Source organism: Rana temporaria, chromosome 2 (genome assembly GCF_905171775.1).
Source record: "Rana temporaria chromosome 2, aRanTem1.1, whole genome shotgun sequence".
Lineage (NCBI taxonomy): Eukaryota > Metazoa > Chordata > Amphibia > Anura > Ranidae > Rana > Rana temporaria.
This window is the reverse complement of record NC_053490.1, coordinates 229,057,957-229,068,044: the sequence shown is the minus strand read 5'-3', so window position 1 is coordinate 229,068,044 and position 10,088 is coordinate 229,057,957.

Sequence of the window (10,088 nt, the reverse complement as noted above, 5' to 3'; positions counted from 1 at the left end):
TAGCTTAGGGATATGCAATTAGTGGATATCCAACTGTTTCAGAACTACGATTCCCATGTGGCATAGCAAGACTCTGACAGTCACAAGCATGACACCCAGAGGCAAAAGCATGATGGGACTTGTAGTTCTGCAAAACAGCTGGATTTCCGCTAATTGCGTATCCCTGCACTAGCTTAATAAAAAAAAAACCTTTACAAGCTCTTTATTGTAAACAATGTTTCTACATTATAAAAATTTTGCTTTTACAAAATATGTATGAAGATGATTTTTTTTGTGGAATAAAAAACAATAACGACTTCTCTGAGTATGTCTGATTTTATTTAGCATTTAGCAAAAAGTAATTAAAGATTTTAATTATTCACGGTAACAACGTTAACGTTAAGGTGCCTCATCAGAGCCTGACGTATTTCGCTGCACTCTTCTTCCATATCCTGTGCTGCTATTACTGGTACTGGCTCTTCTGGAGATGTATTCCAATCCTGGTCAAAGTCTTCTCCATGGCTTTCACAAAGATTGTGAAGAGTACAGCACGTTAGGACCATGGATTTTGTAAGTTGAATGTCACTGTCATTCCTCTTCATAAGACACCTCCATCTACCCTTTAGTCTTCCAAACGCATTTTCCACTACAACACGTGCCCTGGATGTTTTCTTGTTGTAGATTTGCTGCTCTGTTGTTAGGCGCCCATTGTCAGAAAATGGTTTCAGGAGCCAATTTTGTAAAGGATAGGCAGAGTCCCCAAGCACATAATAGCCAACATTCACCCCACAAATGTTCTTAGTGCTAACAGGATACAGGCCTCCCTGGCCAACCCAATCCCAAAATGTTGACAATCGGAGAACCCGAGCATCATGCAAACTCCCAGGCTTTCCTACATTCACATTCCAGAATAGTCCCTTGCCATCCACTACTCCCTGGAGGACGATGGAATGCCAGCCTTTTCGGTTGAAGTAGTCAGTGTGGTATTCTTGTGGTGCTATTATTGGTATGTGTGAGCCATCAATAGCACCAACACACTGTGGAAGGCCCCACCTGTTCTCAAAGTACTCAGCCATGTCTTTGAGCTTTTCCCTGTTAGGAAAATGAACAATTTCAGGAGCTAGCAATGTGCACACAGCCTTACAGAAGTCCTGCACACACCGGCACACTGATGATTTGCTGACACCAAAAAGATGACCTATACTCCTATATTCACTGTTGGTAGCCAGCTTCCACAGTGCAATGGCAATTCTTTTCCTTACAGGCAAACAGGCTCTGAAGTTGGTGCTTTTCTTTTCCATCACTGGACGTAGCTTGGCACAAAGGAATGAGAAGGTTTCCTCTGACATCCTTAAATTCTGCACCCACTGTCTGTGGGTGAATCCTGGGACGGTCACATTCCACCACTCATTGGCACGAGGGAATGCCCAAATCACTGGTCGGCGGCGCTGCTTTGCCAAAAGGAGAAGCATCTGTAAAAAATGCAGTGTGTCAGTGTGTATAGGTCAGTGTGTGTGTGTGTGTGTGTGTGTGTGTCTCAGTGTGTGTGTGTGTATAGGTCAGTGTGTGTCAGTGTGTGTGTGTCAGTGTGTGTATAGGTCAGTGTGTGTGTGTGTGTCAGTGTGTGTATAGGTCAGTGTGTGTGTGTGTGTGTCAGTGTGTGTATAGGTCAGTGTGTGTGTCTGTGTGTCAGTGTGTGTATAGGTCAGTGTGTGTCAGTGTGTGTGTGTATAGGTCAGTGTGTGTCAGTGTGTGTGTGTCAGTGTGTGTATAGGTCAGTGTGTGTGTGTGTGTGTCAGTGTGTGTATAGGTCAGTGTGTGTCAGTGTGTGTGTGTATAGGTCAGTGTGTGTCAGTGTGTGTGTGTCAGTGTGTGTATAGGTCAGTGTGTGTGTGTGTGTCAGTGTGTGTATAGGTCAGTGTGTGTGTGTGTGTGTGTGTGTCAGTGTGTGTATAGGTCAGTGTGTGTGTCTGTGTGTCAGTGTGTGTATAGGTCAGTGTGTGTCAGTGTGTGTGTGTATAGGTCAGTGTGTGTCAGTGTGTGTGTGTCAGTGTGTGTATAGGTCAGTGTGTGTGTCTGTGTGTCAGTGTGTGTATAGGTCAGTGTGTGTCAGTGTGTGTGTGTATAGGTCAGTGTGTGTCAGTGTGTGTATAGGTCAGTGTGTGTGTGTGTGTCAGTGTGTGTATAGGTCAGTGTGTGTGTGTGTGTGTGTCAGTGTGTGTATAGGTCAGTGTGTGTGTCTGTGTGTCAGTGTGTGTCAGTGTGTGTGTGTATAGGTCAGTGTGTGTCAGTGTGTGTGTGTATAGGTCAGTGTGTGTCAGTGTGTGTGTAGGTCAGTGTGTGTTTCAGTGTGTCAGTGTATGTGTGTGTGTGTGTTTCAGGTAAGTCAGTCAGTTGTGCTTACCCTATAGCGCTGCCGTCTTTGTCTTAGCAGCACAAATGTATACTTCTCCTCCCGGCTACACATCCAAGCTAAAAGTTTTCTTCTCTTTTCGGCTGTGTTTCTCATTGCCGCTCGCAACCTTCTCTCATACAGTGCGGTATGAATTTTGCCTATAAAGAACCAAAAGGCTAGCAGAGAAAAGACGAGCTGCTGAATGACCTCCATTGTTGTTGTTGTTGTTTGGCTGACGCTGAGTGACGCTGCATCACGTTTCTCGTCGCACTAGTGTGACATCATGAGAGGCATTTTTTCTAAAACCTGTATGGCCCTGGCGGTCCGATTTGCAGTGGAAACGCTCACCAGAATAGACCGGACCATTCAAACCCGTTCCATTCTAAACGACCCGAACCGATCCGCTCAGTGGAAACGTAGCTTAAGGTCCACCTGTGTTTATGATATATATACTATGTATCTAAATGTCCTGAAGTTATTTACACATTGTTGATATATAGTTAATCCCCAGGACATTTCATTCATTCATGAGTGTTTTTGATGTGTCTTTAGGCTTACTCTCTCTGTTTCTTTTATGAGCATTTACTAAACTATGCTGGTCTGTAGTGACGGGTAGTATGGTGATTCTGTGCTCTATCTTGGTTCTGTTTCACTCCAACCCCCATATAGCAGAACTTACTGTCTCCATTCCACCCTGGTTTGCGACGGGAAGGCTCTGCTATTTTTCTTGTAGTTTTTACTTCCCTTAAGGGTTGTTTCTATTTATTCATATTTTGATATTACTCTGACTGTTTATAGATACTTCTAATTTTTCATTTTTCTTTTTCTGTTTTTTATTTTTTTATTTTAATTACTCATAGTTAGACTTTGAATACAGCTACCCCTCATTCCCACTACTTTTCCTGTGTTCCCTTTTTTTTTTTTTTTTTAACCCCATGGCTCTTCCGAATAAAGTCTCTTCGAGCCCGCTTCAAAAAATCAAATTTTTTTCCATGAATGTACGGGGCCTTAATGTGCCGGAAAAAAGATCCAAGTTGCTATGGTTACTGAAAAGGTCAAGGGCTGACATTTTATTAATCCAAGAGACTCACTTTAAAACAGACAACCTTCCGACATTTAAAGACAAAAGATTTCCCCAAATCTTTAATGCTACTAATCCTGATTCTAAGACGAGGGGGGTCTCGATTTTGGTGTCTAGAAACTGTCCTTTTCAGCTAACAGACACCAAAATAGACGCCGAGGGCAGATTTCTATTCATCAAAGGCTCTCTATACAACAAACCTGTCACCATCGCTAATATATACGCACCCAACAAATTGCATACCCCATTTTTTGTTCAGACATTAGAAACGCTTGATTCTTTTACAACTGGCATGCTAGTGGTTGGGGGAGATTTTAACCTGGCCCTCAATCCCTTATTGGATACTTCCTCTGGGTCTTCAAAGATTTCATATAAAGCTCTGATAGTGATTAAAGATTCATTACACAAATTGACGTTGCATGATACGTGGCGCACTTTATACCCTAACTCTAAGGATTTTACTTTCTTTTCAACCCCCCACAATACGTACTCAAGGCTTGACTATTTTTTAATTTCTCAAAAAGACCTGGATACACTTGTAGAAGCCACGATAGAGCCAATGACTATATCAGACCACAACCCAATAACTATATCCCTAACCTTTAAAGACAAGCCTATTGTCCCCAGAATCTGGAAGCTTGATAATTCTCTGCTTAATGACGCTACATGTGTAGAATTACTGGGTTCTAGAATTACCCAATACTTTGAAGAAAACGGATCGACTGATGTTCATCCTCTAAACATATGGCTTGCCCACAAGTGCGTGATTAGGGGAGAATTGATTTCTGTAGCTGCAAGGAGAAATAAGATAAGACAGGCCTGCATCGATACTCTCACGAATAGGATTCATTACTTGAAAAATAAACATAAACAATCACTAGCTCAGGATACCCTTACAGAACTTCTGAAAGTCAGGGAAGACCTTCTGTTGTTGTTAGAAAAAAAGATTAAACGAAATTTGCATTTATCGCAGAAGATTTTTTATGAATTTGGCAACAAGAGCAGCAAACTTCTGGCTAGTTCCCTTGATTCAAAAAATAAAAAGAAATATAATAACATATATTCTATCTCTGATTCTAGTGGTCGGATATACAACAATTCTACGGATATTGCAAACCAATTCCATAAATTTTACTCCAATTTGTACAATTTACCCTCTATTACCCCTTTAAAAGATTCACCTTGCAGAAAAGATTTGATTTCTAATTTTTTGAAATCATATAGTCCTAAGCCTATTGATTCGAAAGTTGCAGACGATTTGGAGAAACCTTTGGAGCTCTCTGAGACCCTTTACGCCCTTAAGCAACTAAATACAGGCAAATGCCCGGGGTCAGACGGTTTTACAGTGAATTATTTTAAAACCTTTGCAGATACAATTATCCCAAATTTTTTAAAAGCCTTCAATTCTATTCCTGCTCCCCCCTCTATTACCAAGAATTTATTAGAGGCTCATATAGCAGTCATCCCTAAACCGGATAAGGATTTAACGCTGGTTTCCAACTACAGGCCGATATCACTCTTAAATGTGGACATAAAATTGTACGCTAAAGTTATTGCCAATCGCTTGCTACCCTTGTTGCCTAATATTGTCTCCCTGGATCAGGTGGGATTCATCCCTGGCAGAGAGGCAAGGGACAATACTACGAAAGCAATCCTTATTCAAAAGTGGCTTCAAAATTCTAAATCACCGGGATTTTTACTGTCCCTTGACGCGGAGAAGGCCTTCGACAGGGTAGCCTGGGACTACATGCACGAAGCACTAAAAGCTCTGGGTATAAAGGATCGTTTGCTTCAATTTATAGACTTATTATACTCTACACCCACGGCCAAGATTAAGGTTAATGGAGGACTGTCGGAGGCCTTCTCTGTGTCAAACGGCACAAGACAGGGATGCCCACTCTCTCCGTTAATATTTGTGCTCATATGGGAACCGTTTTTGTGCAAACTAAGGGCAAATACTGATATTAGGGGTGTCACCATTAAAGATAAAACATAAAAAATAGCAGCGTTTGCGGATGATATCCTCCTGTTCTTGTCCAACCCCATCACCACAATACCAAATTTATTGAAGGATTTTTCCTTGTTCCGCAATATCTCTAATCTGAAAATTAATTTCGCCAAGTCAAGAGCCTTGAACATCTCTTTACCTAGTCCCACGGTTGACTTATGCAAGCTAAACTTTCCCTTTAAATGGGAGACAGAGTGTTTGACTTACTTGGGAATTAAACTGACACCTAATGTGTCGGATTTATACCATAAAAATTTTGTACCCATGCTCGAGAAGGTCAAAACTGATCTACTTAAATGGGGTTCAGGATTTTTCTCCTGGTTTGGTAGAGCGGATATAATTAAAATGAACGTTCTTCCAAGATTTTTATATTTGCTGCAAACTATACCAATCAATATTCCTGGTGCTTTTTTTAAGAAATTTCGACAGATGTGTTTGAAATTTATCTGGAACATGCGACAACCTAGGATCAGATGGGATAAGCTGATTATCCCCAAATTATTGGGTGGGTTAGGTCTACCAGACCTACAAAAGTATTATTGGGCATGCCATTTGACCCGAATTGTTGATTGGCATCTTCATTATGATATTAAGGATTGGATTTCTCTAGAGGAATCCTCCTGTTTTTACCATGCCCCATTTACACATCTCCCATGGATCAATCCTCGTAAGCTCCCGCAGAGGATCGCCTCCCACCCCATAACAGGAACCACATTAAAAATCTTCAGATCGCTTTCTCGTCTATATGTGGTCCCTTGACCCCATTATTATACAACCCAGAAATACCTTTGGAAAACACTGCCGTTATCACCGCTGCTCAAAGGCGGACTGATGTGTTAAGGGCTGGCACACTTTACGAAAAGAGTACTGTCATATCTTATGTCTCCTTCCTTGCTAAACACCCCTGCTCTAAAGTATCTCTGAATGATTTTGAGACTATCATACAATTCTTACAACGACACAATAACTGCAATGACTGGCACAGACCTAAAACTCCATTTGAAAAGATATGCCTTCAAAACTCCCCCCAAAAGCATTTAATTTCCACGATGCACGCATTGTTTTATTCAGACTTTGATCTCAAATCGGATGTGGCGAATCTCAAATGGGAAGAGGAATTAAAAATATCTTTTTCGGTAGACCAATGGGAAACTATCTTCAGAAGGTTACATAAAGGTTCTCTTAATGTGCTAACCCAAGAAAATGGATACAAGCTATATTCAAGGTGGTATAGGACCCCTCAGATTGTTAGCAAATACAATTCAAATATATCCCCTTTATGCTGGCGATGCAAATCTGCTCCCGGAACACTGCTCCATATATGGTGGGAATGTGTAGAGATTAAACCTTTCTGGGAAAAAGTCCACGACTTGATATATGAAATCACTACCTTTACCCCTGATCATACCGCACAACAATATTTATTGCATCACTCCACCTTACCAAACTCTGTATACAGAGATTCAATAATCTTGCACCTTATCAATGCTGCTAGACTGTGCATCCCTGCTAAATGGATGCAACCTACTCCTCCCTCTATCTCTGATTGGTTGCGTAAGGTTCAACACATTGCAAATATGGAAGATCTAATTTACCAATCCTGTAATCCCTCCGGAAAATTCCATAGCAAATGGGCGTGCTGGTTACAATTCACAATGTCTAGTAGATTTAGATTTTTGTTGGACAACTAATTTCATATAGGGTTCGAATAATTTTTTTTTTCTCTTTCCTTCTCTCTTAATGTAAGAGTCTGATAGTTTATATAGTTGGATTGATGTTTTTTTTTTTATTTCCATTCAACATCTATATTTTTTTTTGATAAGTTTATTGGTTCTTGACGGAAGAGCTCATTACACTACCCTCATATTCCCGGTTCCTATGTATGTCTTTCCCATTCACGAGTCACGATATGTACTCGTATATGTTTCCTACATGATTGTACTCCCCCCCCCTATTCAGGGATTACATGATTCTTCACTGTTTGATGTTGCATTTCTGTATTAATGTTACAAAACAAGTTGTAATGTGCATATGTATTTCTATTTATTTAAAACCTAATAAACATATTCGAAAACTAAAAAAAAAAAAAAAAATTACTACCAGAGACCAACAAATTGCTGAGTGCAGGGGGCCCATCTTGTCCATTTGATCTCTGACTTGGCAAACATTTGCCGCACTGGAAATACTGACCATCGTCATCGATCGTTAGAGCGAGAGCAATAATTCTAGTCTTAGACCTCCTTGTAGATCAAAAGATGCAACCTATAGAATTTTTTAAACGTCGCCTATGGAGATTCTTAAGGGTAAAAGTTTGACGCCATTCCAGGAGCGGGCGCAATTTTGAAGCGTGACATGTTGGGTATCATTTTACTTGGCGTAACATTATCTTTCACAATATATAAAAAAATTGGGCTAACTTTACTGTTGTCTTAGTTTTTAATACAAAAAAGTAATTTTTTTCCCAAAAAAGTGTGCTTGGAAGACCGCTGCGCAAATACGGTGTGACAAAAAGTATTGCAATGACCGCCATTTTATTCCCTAGGGTGTTAGAAAAATATATATATATAATTTTTGGGGGTTTTAAGTAATTTTCTAGCAAAAAAAAAATGTTTTAACCTTGTAAACGCCAAATCTGAAAAACAGGCTTGGTCCTTAAGTGGCTAGATAAGTTATTATGTTTCTAAATGGTTAAAAGTACTAAGATATAAAGTGTAATCTGTTAAATCTCTAGTCTATGATGAATTTACTATGAAATCAGATACCACTGGTTGAGAACTCATAATTTTACATGGTCTAGTATTCCAACAAGTTAATTGTGATGTGCTGCTGCCATCTGGTGGCAATATGTTTTAAGCTCCTAGGTTTTCAACTTAGGTTTACATTATTTCTCAAAAACACCTATATGATAATACCATCAGAGCCTGATTTCCAGGAGCATGAATGCGATTTTTTATTTCTATCGATCAGATTATGAAATGACATGGTGGAAACAGAGATATGATTGATGATTTATAGTCCTTAATGATGATCGTTTCTTAAAGCGGTTGTATACCCACAAAAAAAAAAACACCTTTATGGCAAAAGCATAAGGAGCTAGTATGCACCGCAGAGGCTGCATTTGCATCCACCAGAGAGCTTCACCTATAGAAGTGGGTGCACACATCTGAATGCAGACCCTGTGCATTCGGATACATGCATCCCTTCCTGTCTGCATGTCTAATTTTGACATTCGACTATGTCTATGCAGCTGCTGCATCCGAATTGACTTTGACTGGACTGCTTGCGCAGGGATGCACAGAACACCATGTACCCCTACGCCCTACACGGTCATTACACTGGGCATGGACACATATGCTCCATGAGAATGAGTCCCAATTGTCATGTGGGCCAGATAACAGGAAAGAAGATATGTCTGGTAATTAAAAGAGAAGTATGGGAATTTTATTTATGAAACATACTTACCTAGCTAGATGTTGCATCTGTCCCCAGCCGGCTCTAAGGCTGAGAACCAAGTAATCAAACAGCCGATCACTCAGTTCTCAGGGCTCCCTGAACAGAGAGATGGTGGCTGTCAGTATCTGGCTCTGCCCCCCCCCCCCAGTGCTCACTGACAAACTGGGCTATGGAGGAGGCGTGAATGGCCGGCTCAGGCTCTCAGCGGCTCACTAAGAGATGGAGCTGGGTGCCAGTCCAGGCATATGAGCAGATCCCAACCATATGGCTGCGATCTTTCCCTAGGCTGGACTGACTCTGTGACATCAGCTGAGAGCAGGCTTAAGCCCGCTGTCAGCTAAAAATGAGTCACAGGAGTGCAAAACAATCTGCACCAATGTGATCAACAGAAGAAGTACAACCAAACAGGCTTTGACTGTATTTCTTTAATAACTCTATCATACAACCTGTCTCTCTGCTCCTGTTTGGCATTACTTGCAACAATTGATAATGTCCCAATTTATTTTGTGAACTCACCCTCCAGGGCTCTTCCTCAGTCCAGGCTTTAAATCCAGGCTCTCTCTCCCTGAAGCTGGAAGGTCCTTTAGGCACCCTCTTTCCTAGTCCAGATGCCTCCACAATTCCCCTCTCATAGTCCAGGGCCTCCAGACACCTGCTTCCCTAATCTGGGACCTCCAGGCACCCACTCATCTAGTCAGGTATCTCCCTTGTTCCTCACCTATGCATGGGCCTTTGCCACACCAACCACCATTTCCTAGTCAATGGCCTCCTCTGCACCCACCCCCCTAGTCCAGGGCCTCCTTGGCAGTCCTCTGCTATTTAAAGGCCTCCTTTACAGCCCACCCCAAAATAAGAGCCTCCTCTGCACCCTGTTCTCCGAATCCAGGTCCTATCTCAACACCACTTTTCAAGTCCAGGGCCTACATTCCCCAGTCCAGGGTCTCCGTTGTACTCCCTTCTTAGTCCAGGGCCTCCTCTGTATTCCCCAAGTCCAGGGCCCCCTCTGCACTCCCATTCAAGGGTCTCCTGTGTACTTCCCTCCTAGTCCAGGGCCCCCTTTGCACCCTTCCACTCCATCACCTCCTCTGCACCCCCCCACTTCAGCACCTCCTCTGCAACTCCCCAGTTCAGGGCATCATCTGCACACCCCCAGCCCAGAACCTCCTTTGCAT